General features: G+C 42.9%; 1 long non-coding RNA gene across 1 annotated transcript in view; it reads right to left on the bottom strand.

The window, feature by feature from the left end:
• Positions 1-18,505, bottom strand: part of LOC105417269 (uncharacterized) — a 50,298-nt gene that overhangs the window by 18,381 nt on the left and 13,412 nt on the right. The window contains exons 2-3 of the long non-coding RNA XR_003890421.1: positions 12,876-13,026; positions 12,267-12,406 (exon numbers count right to left, since the gene is read on the bottom strand). This is a non-coding gene — a long non-coding RNA (uncharacterized lncRNA). The remainder of the gene's footprint in view (positions 1-12,266; positions 12,407-12,875; positions 13,027-18,505) is intronic.

Genomic DNA, 18,505 nt, shown 5'->3' with positions numbered 1-18,505 from the left:
GGAATATACAAAGAAAATGTGTGTTTGTGTGCGAGTATAACAGTGTGAATGTGGCTGTTCAGGCGTGTGCACGCATATACGTGCGCACACGCGCGCGCACACACACACACACACACACACACACACACACACACACACACACACACACACACACACACACAATGCTGTATGGGGGTGGTGTTCATAGTCTTAAGCAGAACTGATTCAAAAGCCACATTACACAACGCATTCCCATTCCAGAATAGTGATCCATCAGGCTCTTGCACTAAGCATCTGTACATAAACCTCAATTATGCTAATGCTAATCCCTGGGACATTGACGCGAGTAGGCAAGGAGGCTAACAGCTAAAGACTTTGATGTGTGCTGCCATTTGGCAGGACCGCCTGAAAGACTAGTATTGGTCCCCAAAATCCACCAAGGCTTAAGGAGGAAAAACGAGCCCTGCCTCGTCTGTTCCTCTGCTGATTACAAGGGCTTAAGGGGATTCTTTTATTTACCTCCCTGGTTTGGGCCCAATCACGAGTGTCAGGACTCTCCAGTTCAGCTTGGCAATGCATCTGGGTTGACTTTTTGTTTTCCCTCAGCCCTCCTCCAGTTCCAGGATCCTTTTTTTTTTTTTTTAAACATTTTTATTCACATCATTTATGTTGTGCTTTCAATATATTGTTTTAGGAAAAAACATCTTTTCACTTGCAGTGGACTTGATTCCTAGAGATCATTTTCTGGAACACACGGGTGAATCCAGCTGGTGTTAACCACTGTTTGTTCTCAACAGAAATATTGGCATTGACGTAGTACAGTGACTTTAGAGCATAAGAGGACTACTATTGCAGGCTACTTTTTGGAAATTGCTCTCCTCTATTCTTTTATTTTAAATTATAAAGGAATATGAGGAGTTTCTTGGCCAAGAATCGACATAGCTCCATTGAGAACAAGTGTGTGTACTTTGGCCTGTTCTTACTCTTACAGTATATTCTTGTTTCCTCGAGCTCTCAGGAAAAACCCCTGCCACAAGAGAAGGATTAAGCTTATTTTCAGTGAATGAGTCAACATGTGAAAATGGGAAAAGCAATGCAGACAGTTTGTGTAACAACAGAGATTAGGAACATTTAAGAGGGATTTGAAAAAATAATTGGGGCTTGTTGAGACAACTTTAGGGGTAAAGGCTAAATGAATGGTGGCACAACCTTTTAGGTCGGAATAAACAGAGACTGGGAACAAAAAGACCATCTGGGGGAAAACACGCTTCTATGCTCCGTGCTCCAGTAGCTCAGGAGTGCCAAAACTCAATACTGCTACAAAACTCACTCGCTGGTGTTTAAGCCTGAATGGGAAGTGATGAAGGTGCCACAAGGGAAATTTAAAATTAAAGTGGCCGTTTGTAATTTCATGTGTTTGGCAGCACTGTGATAGTCTGTAGACTGACTGACTGTAACATGGTGTTACATCATATCATCTTTTAGCTCAGCGTTGCTACACTGTAAGCTGACATAACTGGTAAAACTAAAAACCCGGATGGAGCTAAACTGGCGTCGAGCTCTCTCTTATCTACAGGACACAATTAAGAGAGTAAAAGTGCCCTGTCGCCCACAGGTGATGATTCCGCCCACCAACAATGGAGGGTAAACAGAAACTGGGACAGAAGAAACAATTATTTTGTGGCCTTTTTAATAAACCTGCTGATAAATGTTGACTGAACTGAACCAGCGTAGAGGGAAAAAAAGCAGAAAAGCAATTGTGCTGTTCCAAACCGTCACAGACGATTTCCACCGCCATCAAAACTGTTGACGACATCCCAGAAAATTATACAAAACCCTGCTCAGGAGAAAGAAAAGGCAGGCAGCAGATACTCGTGTTAAGGACCCAGTTCTCCAGTGGAACTACTGAATTTTAAGCAACGCATCCGGTCTGAGACAGAAAGACTACAGCGTCGATGAACTGGCAAAAACCCAATCATCCACATCTTTCTGCTCTCATCCTTAAATCCAGTCTCCAGAGAGGAAGAGGAAGCACTTATATGGATCAAAAGGCTTAGACACGACTGATATACGATGACTTCATATTTATAGCCACAAAAAACATTTGAGTCAAGACAAGACTGTGATAATCATAATGTACTTAAGTAAAAGACTGGAAACCACACACACACACACACACACACACACACACCCCTACTGTACAGATAGATCAGGAGATGAAATGGAAATAAAGATAATCTACTAAAAGCAGCATCTGATTTAAAGGCTTTTAAAGGCTTTTTGACAGTTTGCTTGTCTGGATAATTTTCTTCTGCTCTGTGACACTCTGACAAACAATAATGCCTGAGTGTGTATGTGTGTCTCATTAAATAGAAGCAGAAACATTTAAACTGTAGAAAAATATGTGGGGGGAATAAATCTTTGTTTTTTTCTTCAGTTCGTTTGATGAGAGCATCAGAAGACTGGGGAATCTACTGCCGGTCACCTGGTGTGGGCGCATGTGAAGCTGAGCAGACGAGCCTCGCAGCAGGTACCTCTGATGTCAACCTGCTCTCCTGACACTTATCTGCCCAGACAATCACTTTCAAACTTCTCCTTCCTGCTCCCGCTCCGGCTCTGTGATTCACCTCTCGGTCATCCAATTATCTGGCCTTTTTCATCTCTGAATGTGTCTGCGAGCTTCAAACATGTTGCGCTTCCCTCTCGGCCCTCCTTCCTCTTCTCTCATTACCGTCTCCTCTCGCTGGGACAGGCAGAGTTAAAGGGGGGAGAGCGAGTGTGTGTCAAGTGGGACTTGTATTGCAGCCCCAGCAGCAACACACTGTCATTAGAGTGGGCAGGAAACAACCCTTGAGGCTTGGTTCAATCAAATTGTAATCCTCAGCACATTCCATTGGCAGGGTCACCTCTCCACTGTTGCTCTGGGGCAGGAGCAGGTGGTGCACGCGCATACACACGCAGGCTGCCATTTCCCCTGATTTGCTAGTATATTCCCTGACAGTGCTTATATTACCTGACCAAACCCTATAATAAATCCATCAGAGGAGCTAGACTGATGCCTCTGCCATGCATAATTCAATCCCCACCCTCCTCAAACTTCATCCCACCTACCTGTAGTAAAGCTCATACAAGCTTGAATGCAATAAAATCTAGAAGGTCTAAATTTTATGGTGGTGAGAAGCCTCGTATATTTGTCTCCAGTGGTTTCTAGGGAATGTGTTGTTAAGATACTGAGGGGGGCAGAGAGAGCCGCTGTTAGACAGCCATTCTAGTCAGGATGGCAGCGCCATAACAGTGTGCTCCTACAGGTGCTTGAGCTCACCATAAAGCCACAAATGATGTAGTGAAATGTTGACAATTGGTTACACAATAACAACACAACACACTAAAGTCTGTTACTGTTCAAGAAAACCAAAGCAAACAAAGCATTAAAAGCATGTTTGGAATATTTTGGAGGAACAACTTGATCCAATCACAGTACAAATGTTGCTGGAGCATTGCGAGTCTGGTAGAAATGATAGCAAAAACGCAGCAAACTTATTTAAGCATTTGAGCCGACACCAAACACAAAAAGCCAAAACGCAGCTCCGCCAGGGAGTCGAGCACAAATATAAGCAGCGGGAGAAGTCTGTTGGTTATCGTCAAACCCCGCGTGTGCACAGAAGATAACTGATCTGTGGAAGTCAACATGTTGGGGCAAAGGAAGCCACTTTAATGAGTAAGATCAGAGTCACACAGGAAGTACTGAAAGTTACAGAACAATTATGTTTATTACCTTTGTGCTATTCATTCAGCTTGGAAAAAAAGTAAATGAACCACAAGTGATAATTTCCCCATTTTCACTTTAAAAGTTTCTACATAAATTAGAAAAAAATGTTGAATAACAACACAATGCCTTAACACTGAAGCGGTGCAGAGTGTGAATCTTCTGGGACAGCAGGGTGTATTTCACCATTAGCAGCCAGGTGAGGAGAAATGTCTATTTTTACACCTATAGAGCGAGTGTGTTCAGATCAGCGCCGCTGGCAGGAAATCAATGAGAGATGTTGTAACTCAGGGACTCATCTGTGAAGGAGACCCCTGAGAACCCCAGAGATAAAGAAAGAAACACCTAGCCAAGAGGGACTGAAATATAGAAAAGAAGCAGAGCAGGAAAAAAACTTGTGATACGGAAATTGGGGGTTATGTGTGTTCAAGAGGTTGTGCCTATGGATGTAAAACAATGAAAAGATTCCCATAATATTTCCCCTAAGTGCCAATCCTACACCTGAGCACAGAGGGCCGGCCTGCCTGCTGCACTCCCCGCGTCTTCCATTCCTATTTTTTACCTCCACTCCTCTTCCTCTTCCGTGCAAAGAGTCTGTCATCATGCAGAGTGAGAGCAAAGTAATGGGCAGGAGGTAGAGCGTGAAAAAGGTTAGGAGGGGAGAAAAAATCACCGCCAGAGAGAGATGTGATGAGAGTGTACCTGGCTTCTCAGGCCACATGTATTTACTTGGATAATGATAGTCATCGGGGCTGACATGGCAGGCGTGTGTGCATGGGTTTGAGTGCGTGCACTGGGTGAGAGTGTGTAACATGCAGCAGAGTGGATAACAGGATGCCGGGGAGGCTAGATTTCAGTTTGGATGACTGACTGCACAGCCCAGGGGCTTGCTTGCAGATTTACTTACTGGTAAAAGCACTGCAGTCTCCTGTTTGCACTAAACTCAACTCAACGTCTCCCGCATCCTCTCTGCCGTCATAAATTTATCATTTTTCTCCTTTATGCTTCAAAAGAAACATTTTTTTTTTTTCAATTCATACCACAACGTGACTGACTTACATTAGCAGTGGAGCATGATTGCAGGGTATCTCTCTGAACACACACCTCCCCGTTTACACACATCCCCTCCTGTTACCGTCTCGCCCCTCCTTCTCTCTATCTCTTCTTACTGGAGAGAGTTCATTCAGCACATGAGAAGTGGCGTTCGGACATTTTTGTGATTTGAATGAGGAGATCTCATCACAACAGCCCCTGGATGACATCACTGACCCTTTTTTCCCTGCCACCATCTCCTTTTACTCCTCCAAACCTTTCCTCAAATCATCAAATTACTGTGGCTACAAGTGCACTTGTGTGCACCAGGGCCAGGACTGCAAGTAGAATTCATCTTTTCCAGGAGGCAAAGGCAATACATTTTTTAAACCGCTCCAATCGACAGCTGCCAGACACGAACCACACGCAGCACAACCAGACTAACACATGGGTGCTTAGATACGGGTTGGCCGGACTGAATTTAAAACATAAGGCTTAAGGCGGTATGTCTGAATCCTGATGCTGAGACGGTCGGGAGAAAAAGGTGGAAAATCGTTTTCTACTGCCACAGCTTTGACAATACTGATGGAAAGAGGAAAGGCACAGAGAGATAGCAAGAGGGAGCGAGGGAGGGGAGGACAGGATGCATTTTGCTTATGTGGGTGAACGTGGGTTCATGGGAGAGCAAAACGGCCTGAGACAAATCGTACGGAGCAAGAAGACCTCTAACAAAACATCATTACATGGAGCTTCACAGGCATTATTGCTTTAGCAGAGATGACATGGAGGACGCACAAACTCACAGTTGGGGGTCAGAGCTCCGTGTATCTGACGTTAGGTTTTAGGGTGGATCGGGCAGAAACGGGAACAGACGGTGAAGTTCAAAACTGAGAAAAGCACTAATGGTACAATATCGAGTATAATAGTACACTAGCCATTATAATGGTTACAAGACATGCATTATGACGAGTATTCACAAACCAAACAGTGGAAGACCGAATGAGGAAAAAAAACTGTCCTACGTCACTCAAATGCTCCGCTAAATGTGCAAAAACTGAATAGAGGCGTCTGACACGAGCTTAAATGTCCAATCCCAGCCTGTTATGAACTACTGAGAATGTTATCTGTGAAAAGCAGAGGATGCCTTTTCTTCTCGTCTTCTCATTAAAATGCCAGAAGACAATGACTGACAGAACAATGAATTTTAATGAATTTTAATGGCCATGGGCAGATTTTACAGGTACAGGCATGAACATGCCTGGTCTGGATTAAAGGGACACATACGAGAGAAAAATGGAAAGCTGACCGCGTCTTATTCTTCTTTCTCTAATATTGGAGCCATGCAGCCACTGAGAGGTGGCAATCAGCAGGAGATGCGGTTTGAAGATGAAAGTGGAAAGAGAAAGAGAAAGAGATTGAGAGAAGGACAGCCTCTTAAAGCACCTCCATCAGCCGGCCGTTAGGAGGGTAATGAACACAGCGATGCTGCTGCCACGCAACCGATGATCGACTCCCTCACACATGTTTGGCCACTACGCAAGATAAACACCACACAAGAGACGATGATTTTAAAAATCCAAACTGGAGGTGGTGTCGTTTTTTAAAACGGACGCTTATTGTTCTCTCTGAGCAACTATTGTCACTGGGGTCACTCCTTTATCCAAGGCCTTGATGGGTAAAACAGCAGGTTTTAGGTGCAGTATGTAGCTATCCAAAAAAAAAAAGACCTAAACGGCAGGTGTGGGAGTGTGTTCTGGAGCACATGTAAGCAATAAAACCCCCTCTGACACCACATACAGAAAGCAACCGGGGTAATAACAGAGGCTCCCATGACAACAACATATGAGACATCTGACACATACTGTAAGTGTTTATATTGTCCCACCCAAAGCCCTGCTGGGATGTGCTTTTACAGCTTGGTACTGGTAAATTTAAAATACGATGACTCATTATTTAGGTTAACTGGTGATCCTGCCCTCGTCTGCACTCGCCTGATAACCTCTCTTCTGTCTGTACAGATACAGGCGCACGAACACTTCTGCATGAGCAAACCAATGCGTTTTGTGTGTGACTGTGTGTCAGCAGTTGTCACCAACCCACAACCCCTGAGGTTGTGGGTTGGACTGTCAGAGTTAGTCAGCGCTCACACATGTATATAAAGGCAGTCGATGTTTGTCACCGTCTCCTGGAGATCAGGCAGCCGTGTCAGATTATCCGGTTTCATCCCTCCATCATTGCTTCCCAGACAGAACATGGTGGTGTTGTGGATTTTGTGAGAGTCCATTGGTTGTTCCTTTAATGCTCATTCAAGCTGCATAAAATTGCATAAAATTCCAAACATATTATGAAGCTGGAAGTAGACCAGCAGCCCAGATTGGCAGCTGCTACTTATTTATCATTACCTCTTTGCTTGGAGTGTAACATCTCTTTCCTAAAGTAATAACAGTACTATGGAAAACCCATCATCACAGCAGTCATAGATTCATCACTGGAAAACCACTGGCAGCTTTAGCAAATAACAGTAATTAACTTTGTAAGCAGAGTAAATAATAGATGTTTTCTGGCAGCTATTATGGATACAACACAGATCACAACTGTGCTGTATTTTTAAAAAGTACTATTTTACACAGACAGTAAAAAATCCTAAAATGTAATTAATGATAAGGGTATTTTTTTGGTTTTGGATCATTTTTGTTTAATCCATCCAATGATTCGTAATCCATGTACGTATGACTTGACCTAGGGTCTGTGTGGACGCCCCTGTGCGTCTAAAATTGGTCCAAAGCAGGCGGGCAGCTTGTTGGCCAGACTGGGTCTGATTGTAGGTGACAGGGACACTGCTGGCCAGAGGGACCTGGGAATGTTGGCATGGCAATGAGGAAAGGTCATCACCACAGCACTGTCAGCATCATTACTGTGACACAGGGATGCAGGAGCTGCTGCCAGCACACTGAACATCAACACGTCTCCTTTTCTCTGGCTTTGTGAGGCGAAAGAACATTCGACCGATGCAAGTTTGAAATGATCCTTAATAAATACTGCATGTAATAATTGGACTTTAAACATTTAAACTCTTTATTAATTTTGTGTTGTATCTGAATTTGCTGGTATATTTGATGTCTTGGGCAAGGTCTTTAGGCCAGTAAATAACAGATGGTTTTACATCTAGAGGCAAATTTTCACTATACTGTTAATAGCACAGAGATATTACTGCTATTATCTACATGCTTTAACTTTAAACATGCTTTAAAGACCGGTTTGACCATGGATTTTAACATCTTTAAGGGTAATGGATATTTATGTGTATGAGAAAATATTCTGCTCCTGGTTCAAGGTTTACCAATGCTTGAGCCGCCATCTAATTTTAGCTTCAATCTGCCAACATTTGCTCTTTTATTAGCTGAAGACTTATCAGCAAGTGTGTAGCATTATGTTTGACATTGTATTGCTTCTATTGTTCATTTAAAGACACAAGGTCTTTTGTTAGCACATCACATCTTTAAACTACATTTTTGCATTTATATGAATTTCGGTGGGGGGGGGTTCTCTACGTTCATTCAGTCTTTTTTTCAAGCTTAATTTTCTGCGAATGATTCTCTTGAAGAACACTTGTGTCGATGAATGCCTCGTACTCTCCGTCTCTCCATTCTGCACTCTCCTCCTCCTAACTGTCAAGTGGGAGCAGAGGGTAGGAGGAGAGAGTGATTGGAATTCATTATGGTCAAATGATTGCAAACTCTGGAAGCAGAGAGGCTTTTCTAATCACAGCTGAATGCGCTGGAGAGTTAATGTGGGCAGGCTATGGAATGGAGGAGAAAGGGGGTGCGGGGACTCCATTGTCAGTGGAGCACCCTCAAAGGCTCTCCAGCGCTCTAATGGTGGAATTGTTCTGACACTGAATAGATACATAAGATGCTGTTTCACTGGCATGACTCCCTCTGACAATGTTTTCAGGTTTAATACGGAGCAAAGGGGCTGTTTTTGAAATCCTTTCCTCTAGGTTATCTTTTACTATCAGTTGGTGATATGTGCACCTGTGGAGGCCTTGCTACTAAATCCTGCATCAGTCATGGACACGTCACTGGTAAATGGCATGATGACAAATTTAAATGATAATGTACAGATATACAAGTATCTTTTCAATATGACCATATTTATCAGTCATAATTCATCATAAAGATCCTGGTTTAATTGATTCCAGACACATTTTTGAAACTAAAGTCTAACAAAAGCAACAACAATCTCTCATTTCCAGTGAAGTAGGAGGATGATTACCGCCCCCTGTCTCAGATTATCTGTACGCACAGATCTTCTATCTAGAAGACCGTTGCCTCTCACATCCTGTTTGCACCTCCTCTTCCGCCTGGGCATGTTGGCAACTATTACAAAGGAGCTGAATAGTTGGCACACAGCGGGCATCCAAGGGCCGTGGATCAGAGGAGAAGAGATCACTCATGCTGCCATCAACTTGGCGCAGACTTTTGGAAACAACTCGCTACAGATTAGCCTGCAGTGCTAACCTGTATGACTGCAGGCCGTTGGCAAAGCACATCAATGGCTAAGAGACTCCCCACAGACCTTAAAGACATATGTGCACATGGCAGATCAAATTAAAATGCTGACACTGAGGTGGTTTCATCTTTTGGCACTATCTTCCAAAGAGCCACCTGGCCAGCTCAGAGAGCCTGTGCACACATCCCACAGTCCTCGTTGGAGATAACTGCTGGTGTTAGCCTGAAATCTCCAGCTCTTGCATCCAGAGCCATATGTCTCTGTTAGGAGGCGCATAATGTAGAATACATTACAAATTCCTGCCGATTTCTGCTTCCAAAATAGTAAAGAAGCACAACAACTTACAAATATGTGCCATGATATGCAAATGTCTTTTAAAAGCCACATTGCAAATAAAATAAGAGAAAATTGTTTTTTAAAAAAACTAGAAAAAAAGCACAAAAGCAGGACAGGACTCTTGAATTCTGTAGAACTTGTACATGGTTTTGGAGTCTGCAAAGTTTTCCCAAAAGGCCCCCAGCACACTAGCATAGAGACCTATTAATCAATAATCTTATTATCATATTTTAAGGCTTCTTAAACTGCATCTACAATAGAAGACATGACTAATGCCAGTCACGTCTTATTTCCGATACCGATGAGTTAGCTATTATACGATTAGTGTGCAAATTAAATAAATATAAGAGGTTGGCTGCTGTGATTTAACAGGCAGGTATAGTAGCTATGAGAACGACACTGCTAATAAGATGGTTTGGACAGAAGAGGCCACACATAGCTGCAGAGCCTCTGAATAATCACACAGCTATGAAGAATCTATCCAGTGTGGCGTATCGTATTTTCACACCCAGAGCAAACCTGACTCCTGCTGTATGAGTGTACATTATGTGTGATACATGTAGGCCAGCTGCATTTCGCTGCTGATAGACACAAACAGATTCACGGAAAGCCGCAGGAGTACTCGTTTCAATTAGCACCACCCTGCCCCTCGTTATTCTCAAAATAGTGGTTGTAAAAACTTGTGTGTACTTCATAGTGCATGTCACCGAGTAGCAAAAAAGAGGCTTAATCTGCATTTTTAGCTCTGGCACCATTTACAATGTACATGTTGGTATGGCGGTGTGTGCTAAAGCTGGCTAAATAAACTGGAACTGTCTACGACCTGTGGTGGAGCCTGCATGCTATATATAGAGGTGTAAATACTCTGCGCCGGGCCAAGCACAAAACATCTGACAATGCAAATCTAATCTAAGCAAACACGCCATGGTCACGTCGTGTCCCCTTTTAGGTGCGGGCTACGGGCCTATGACTAGAACTGCCATGCTCTCGAGGAGGGAAAATAGGTGGTCAAAATGAGCAGAGGAAACAACAGGTGGGCGCGCGGGTGCTGAAAAACGGCTCACCAATGGGGACATCCTAGTTTTAAGTATGGCCAACTGCTTGACAGCCAACTTCACCATCCCCAACTGGCTGTGTCACTTCAGAAGTCTGCCCCTCTGCCCCACATGACAGCAGAGCGCCCCCCCTCCCCCTCCCCCAGCAGCTGGACTTAATGACACTTGTCGACTCCAGACCAGCCTCTGTGTGACTCATGTACACACATTTACAAGCCTCACAAATGTGCACGGCCGTGTTCACACTCATGACACACACACGACACAAAACTCTGCATGACAAAGAAAAATAAATTATTTATTTATTATGTCATTCATGCTGTTTTGTGGCAACACTACTGAGACACTTCACTCTGAAACGCCTCAAAAATGCAGCGAATGAAAATAAATTCGATTAAAAAAAAGGTTTTGTTTTACAGGATTGTCTCTCTCTTTCCAGGATGAAAAAGTTACACAATTGCCCAAATGAATAATACCTGCTTGTGTTCAGGCTGTACCACTTGTCTGTCACTCCTGTGACTCCAGCGTTTTGGTATTCAGAGGTTTGCTCGGCTGTCTTTGCCACCACTCTGACATCCGCCAACAATTTCCTTGAAGCAGGACACACTGTAATGGTCAAATATTCTAATGGTAAAACAATGTGGGGTGATTACTGGGCCATCATTTTGTCTCTAAATGGGTTTTGCCTGTGGGTCAGACCATGTGATCACTGATCACACACTGGGCTCTTACACACTCTCCATTATCTCATCCATCATGTAGCGTCGGATGTCTTATTTTTGAATAGATTGAAAAGAGGACAATAAAAAAAAAGCAATTTTTCCTCATCTATTGGAAACAATCTGTTTTTCACTGTCAGTCATTCCAAACACCACAGTGGTGAGTGGTATTTCTCCTCATTACTCCACACCAACGTCCACTTTCCCTACACCTCTTCAGGTCCCTTCTGTATGCATCCACAGCACTTTACAGCTTGTTAATGGGACAGGGTGTTTGGAGCCCACTAGCGTGAAGGTGACATCTATCACTTACAGCACAGGGGCACTATAAATACCAAGCTCAGGTTCCCTGTGGTCCCACCTTCTGACAGCTTTAGCAACAAGCAGAAGGGGAGCAGCCAAGGAGGCAGGACAGGAGGATTTAACAGCGAGGGAATAGCTCCTTAATCCGAGCCCCTATGACTGAATTTGAACTTCCCTGTCCAGAAATTCCACACGGTGTGGTTTGTAATCAAAGAATATCTTCAACCAATCAAGTCATGATGCTGTCAATTAGCTCATCTATAAAGACATAAGTACTGCTTAAATCTGCAGTACCACTGATATTTATAGTGAAAGATCCCAAGGACAGCCGGTCTCGTGAATGATTCCAGTCTGGCTCATCCCATGAGGGCGCCTATTAATATTTGAATGGTTAAAAGACCGTATTGTGTAAAAGTAAAGAGGGACCAAACCTGGATGAAATGGATAATGACGAAAAGAAAAGATGGTGGTCTTAGACAAATGAAGCTAAAATAAGATGGATTGGAAGGCAGGAAATAATAAGAGTGTGTGTAGTGTGATGGCAGCCCTCCCACTGGTACCTACCTGTGGTGGAACAGATTGAAATGGCTGCAGACTGTTCAGATAGCTGTGGCAAACAAGCTTCAGCAAACAGATGGCGGCCTCCATGTGTAGGGCACCAAGCCATCTGTGGCATACCCGCTGCACACGTATGTGCTGCTGGCCTATGGGAAGGGAGGAAGAGATTGGACTGTCAATTCTGAATTAAACTGGAATCTTCAGGGTTGATTTTTTTTTTTAAGGAGACACGGAACAATCTCCACACAGAGGGTCCACATAGAACAAACTTAAGGAATATTAATTTATAATGAGATGGGGAGAGACCAGGGACAGAGTACAAACAGCACAGAGGCAGATTAATTAACTTTTACTGACAATAAAGCACATCACAACACTGTAGCTATTTTGCCTCATTGTGCTCATGAGAACAATTAAAATAATTGACTTATTTTCATCTTTCCTTTTGCTCCATCTTCTTTGGAGACCCTAAAATAATAATAGATACCTTCCCTCAACCATAAAAGCTAAAGGAGTAATAGACTGTGGAAGGGTTGTGCAATAAAAAACAGAAACTACATTAAAACGTATTAACAGTGATGTCCCATCTGTGTGGAGGCACCACCCTCAACACACCTGTCAGTCATCTTCTCTGTCAAATCACGCTTCATCTTCTGTGCAACGTGTAGATTTAACATCTTTGTGTCGTCTGAGGGGGAACAACGCCACGCTTTGCTCCACGCATGGCTTTTGTTCACGCTTGGTTCCTGACTGCCAAATCTAGCACCTGAAACACAGCAGCAGCCATGACTCTTGCACCATAAAAGCAAGTAATTGTTTGGCAAGCTCACAATGCCCTGGGGAAGTAACAGCAGAGCTCAGAGCAGCAGGCAAACACACACACACACACACACACACACACACACACACCTATCACCTGCAGGGGGTGAAAGCAGAGTGTTGAGCACCACACAAAGGGACTAGACCTCACTGTCACTGTTCCAGTAAAATGCTTCTGACTAAAAACTCTCCCTTTCTTAGAGCATCAGTACTCTGAGCAAATACATACATTCTTGGTTCAAATGTTCAGCAACCACAGGGCCCCTGTCTGGAAGCATGGATGCTAATGTATGATGAAAATTATTTCACAAGCTTTAACAAGCTGCACGTACATCTTTGTTTCCACTTGGACGCCTCGCAGATGAAAACACTTGCAAACAATCTAGTCAGCAAAAGCACACAACTGTGAAATGGACAATGCTCCAGCATATGGCAGCAGCCATTTTCTCCACTCAATTCCATTTCTTTCTGCACCATTTCCACTCGGTCCATCAGGCAGACGTTAAATCTCTGACACAAATGCGACGCATGTGTGGCAAGCTTCTCACCTGGTATTTCCAGAAACGTCCCGTTATGGAATAAAGAACAGGAAATGAAAAATGCTGCCTTTGTAATCTGTAACTAAAGGCTTTTTCATGGTATTTTACCTTCCATCACCTTCCTTGATCTATAACCACCCCACGGAGTCTGGCAACATTTGTTCTCTCTCAGCTCCTCCCGTTTGTCCCTGTGTCGACCTGTACAGGTAATCCCCAAAAATGTTTCAGTATGTTCGGATGATGGCATTTGCTGGCTACTCTGCACCCCTGCACAAATTCAAGGCAAAATGTTAGGGTCCAATCAGAGCAAAGGCCATCCAACACCATCCACAAACGCTTCTCATTCTGTAAGGTTTGCTTTTAGCAACATTAGCGATTTGAATTCATGAGATTCACTAAAGTCATAAAACATATAGTAGTTACATGCATCACCCCCAGTAAAATTACATTACACAGTATAAATGATTAGGATGAGATCCTCCAAGACATTGTAAATAAATCTTTAACCAGGCTTTGGTTTAATGGGTAAATATTAAAATCACATTAAATCATTACACAGCCTGTCAACAGCATAACAAATTCATTAGCAATGCTAAGTACGGTAGCCATGTATAATTTCCAACTTTAAAAGGGATTTGGATAACAATTCTGGATTTTACAACAATGGTAATGGCTGAACATGAACCGATCAAAGTCGGCTATATCAGCAAGTGTTCCAGGTTAAGACAAATCTCATGAGTGTTTATTGACCAACCGTAGAAGAGATCAGCCTGCTGTGCTCAAAACACAAATGTCTCTCCGCAGCAGCGTTCCCTCCTCACAAATGTTCTATGTCCCTGCACCAAGACAGCTTTGAGTGCTCACATAATGATACCCATTAAGCAACATAAAATGGACCTGTGCGGGTGACAAATGAAAGACTATAACTATGTAAACTGCAGATCTTTGATCACATATTCATAAAGAAGGTGGTGGAAAGCGCTCCTCTTTCACCTGGCCTCTTTGCCTCTCAGTAAACGAGGAAGTTGGCTCATCATTGAGCGAGCCATTGATCAGGCTGGATTGCAGGAGACAGCGACTCCAAGCAGCTGCCCTCGGAGGAAGACCTCCTCACACATTCTGGCAGCCCTTCCAACAGAATAGATAATTCTGGAGCAGCAGCTCCCTCCTCGCTTCATGCCAACAAATTTACAATTCAAACAAGGACCAAGGTGTTGAAGCAGAATATTATAAACCGCGAGTATGTGACAGACATCAGGGAGACCATCGAAGAAGTACATTTTTATTTATTTTTAGAAATGGTATCACGTTAATGTTTTAAATCGGAATCTCAAATAATGATTAACAACTTTAAAAAAAATCTAGACAGCATTAGAGAAAAATATGAATATGAAATCAAACAATTGAATTTTAATTTTCATACATGCGTTGTGGTTATTATTCATAAAAACATTGGCATACATTTGTAGGAGTTACTTATTTATTACACAAAAAAGTTAACTGTGCACAAGTTGCTAAAGTGAAATAACATCCAGTGCACATGGCTTCTAGGTTTCAAGGCTAAGGTTCCTCGTCGCTCCACAAAAGTGAAAATCTCATCTGAGGATGCTTCTGAAAGCTGCCACAATGCCAGCTATGTGCCACCGTAACCTTATCTTGCAGGCTCTGTGTGCCCTGCTGCTGTCACACGTGCCCCGGGGAAGACAGCTTAGTACCGTTCTAGCTACAGCAGCGGGAGAGAGCGGGGCAGAAGAGATCGCTCATTTTAATAGGCCTGTCACATCCGTTTTTAGAACCTGCGGACGACTCCTGCTGCCGGCCCAACAATCCACTGACCCCAAAAGGATGTGGCAAGCTGTGATTAGCTTGGGGAAAGCAGTGAAAATGGGGGTGGGGGTTGGAGTAGAAATTGGTACATAATATAAGCAATTAGATATTGACAGTAGCCCACTAGGAAATATGGGGTGCAATTTCCTCCAGTGGTGAAAGTTTTAAATGCTCACAAAACCCGTCCACAGACGTTACACGTTTGGACTGGTCCAGCGTACACAGGACTGGATACATTACAGACTAGACCTCTGCCATTTATTACACTTTAAAAACAACAGCCTCCACCACTGCTACAATCTGCTGTTCTTATCACTGCTGCGTTGGCAGTATATCCAGCTAAATAATGAATGCCCGTGCTATCAGGGAAATTTGTAGCTGTCTACTTTACAAGAGCTTTTTATTCCATTCACCAAGTGCCAGCTCAGTTTGCCTTGTAATTAATGACTACTGACTGGTCACTAACGGTCCAATAAATCTGCCTTGTAGGTCCAGCCTGTAAAAGGCAGCCTAATAATGAAAGGCCTGAAAGTTTGTAAATGACCTTTTGGTAATATGTTTACTTGAATGTAAACAGACTTTCAATTACTTTGTGGTAAAATAATGAATAAACTACTACTGCCCAATAGCCTTGATGAAACAGGGAAGGCATACTTATTAAATCATCTTTATTTATAAGGCACATTTAAAAGCACAAAAGTGCAGCCAAAGTACAAGAACATGTACAATGCCTCCTTGCCATTGAAATTTTTTAGATCTATAAATAAAAACATAGAAGTCCAGTAATGTCCAGTGATTTCTCTGCTTGTTGTTCCACCGCTTTCTGAAAAGATGGAAACATAGTGGCCACTGTGCTTAAGAGCTCTGACAATAGAGAGCCCAAGCAGTGAAGAGTCAGAGGGCAGCCTGTTGTGCTCCTGGAGGTCAGGGGCCTTTCCTGCCTGCTGCAGCCACATGGTAACTTTAGATGATTCTGGATGAGACTGAGCATCAAACTGCACCAAAATACGTGCTGTGAAATGGCCACCTTTTGAGGAGCCGTCTGGATTTAATATTTCTTATCTCTCTGTAGGATTTCAATTCTTCCACTTTGTGTTAATGTTCAAATAGACGCAGAGCGCTTCTATTTTTAACTGGGGAAAAAAGACATCCGTCTATCAACAGTCTGATCAGACAGCTATAGATAGAACCGTCACCAATGCCGCTCATGTGTGTAGTTATTTGCAGCATTATAATTAAACCAGAGTTTAACTGCAGTGCTGGGTTTAACAGAGCGTGCTTACGGGAACTCATCCAGGGGAAAATAGGAATACGATTCAAACCAATTTTCTCAGCAAGAGAACAAATCCTCACCTGTCAGAGCGATGCAGGAAAGAAAAATTCATCCAGATGACAGGCAGAGTGCTCCTTAATGGCTCTGTCCTGGATGGAGCAGGGCAGAATAAAAAGACAAGGGCCGTTGTATCGATCAAGCCTCCAGCTCAGATAGACCTGAGTGTCTGCTCTTAAAGACAGCGAGTGCTGAATGTACACCTGAGCCCAAAGACCTAAATATCAGTTCTATTCTCAGCTGCAGGATGGCCACAAAAACCTGCTGGATGTGGATGCAGCAATTCACCGTAAACCATAACTGGAAGAAATACATACATCAAATTATTTTAGATAACAAAACTATGAGAAGGGGAGATGTATATATAGGAATATTAACGATAAAAAGGCAGTATTATTAAAGGAAATGTCTGTTTTCTCCAATATAGTGTGTTTCTGTAGGAAAGCTTCTCTCCGGCACTATTTGTTCAGTGCACATCTACATGACCTTTAGCAGAAAGCTGTTCCATGTATTCCGAGAAGCACAATGGATTATGGAACACTCACAAAATGCTTTTCAATGCCAGTGATGGGTGAATGCAAAACAGAATGGTCTGAAATATGCAGCCACTACATTTATAACTCATTTACTCAGAGTTACAGCAATTATTTTTACAGACTCAACAAATATAGGAACATGAGGAACATGATCATATAATGGCTAAATAGGTAAATACCTAGAATTTACAGTAAACACATTTTTACCTTCTGATGAGTAGAAACTTATATCATTTGGTCAGGATTAACTGCTGAGGGAACTTCAATTCTGAATAAACTGGGATAAATGTAGGATGGTGCCAATCACTTAAATCATCAAATACATTAATCTCTGTAGGATAATTACATTGTTTATAGAAAGCTAAATCCTTCAAAAAAAATCTGTCTTTTTATGTTAAAAGCTGGCCCAATCTGACAGTAAGAAGGTACCACCACAGCAACTCCTTGTCAAACAGCACCATCACATTAGACGCTGCTGGGGGGAGCCTCAAATTCCAGCGTAATACAGTGTCCCTGAAGTGTCCTTATATTCATATCTGTTGTCAGTGCTGGGATACAGAAGCTTGATGGCTCGTAAATCTGACTATGCTGAGCATGCACAAGTTTACCTGTCATTAGAGCCACACCCTCGTGAAGGGGCATCAATCCTTCTCGTGAAACTTCACTCCAATCCACCAGGAATAGAACGCTGACATCTTACATACATGCCTATGTGCTTTGAATTATGTTTTAATGGTGTTAAAAATTGTGATAAACAATGCTGAAGTGTACAGATTTATATGGGACAGCCCGTTTGCCAAGGCTGACATTATTTTCCACCCACATTTACGTTTGGTCCACTTATGGGGCATAGGACCAATCTTGAAAAATTGTAATAAAATAATTCAGCTCACTGCACCAAAATTCTTATGCATGGGTATATTTAAACAAAGTCAGGGCTGTATAAAATTCAGACGAGCGATGCCTTTAAATACCGGCCCTCCAGAAGTGGCTCTGCTGCCCTGTGGGTGGATACACTTTATCTTTGGAGCCCAACTAAAGCCACAGGGAGGTCTGCTGTAGAACAGACTCAATCGTCTTCCTCTCACCACCTCCCACACCGAGCTTCAGCCCTTCGCTCAAGCTTCATTCTCAGGGGCATCGTGTGTGTGTCAGAGACAGCAGGTGTGAAGTGAGATTAGAAAACACAGGGAA

Source organism: Takifugu rubripes, chromosome 13, assembly GCF_901000725.2.
Source record: "Takifugu rubripes chromosome 13, fTakRub1.2, whole genome shotgun sequence".
Taxonomy (NCBI): Eukaryota; Metazoa; Chordata; class Actinopteri; order Tetraodontiformes; family Tetraodontidae; genus Takifugu; species Takifugu rubripes.
The sequence above is the reverse complement of the archived record's forward strand: the minus strand, read 5'-3'. Positions and strand labels throughout refer to the sequence as shown.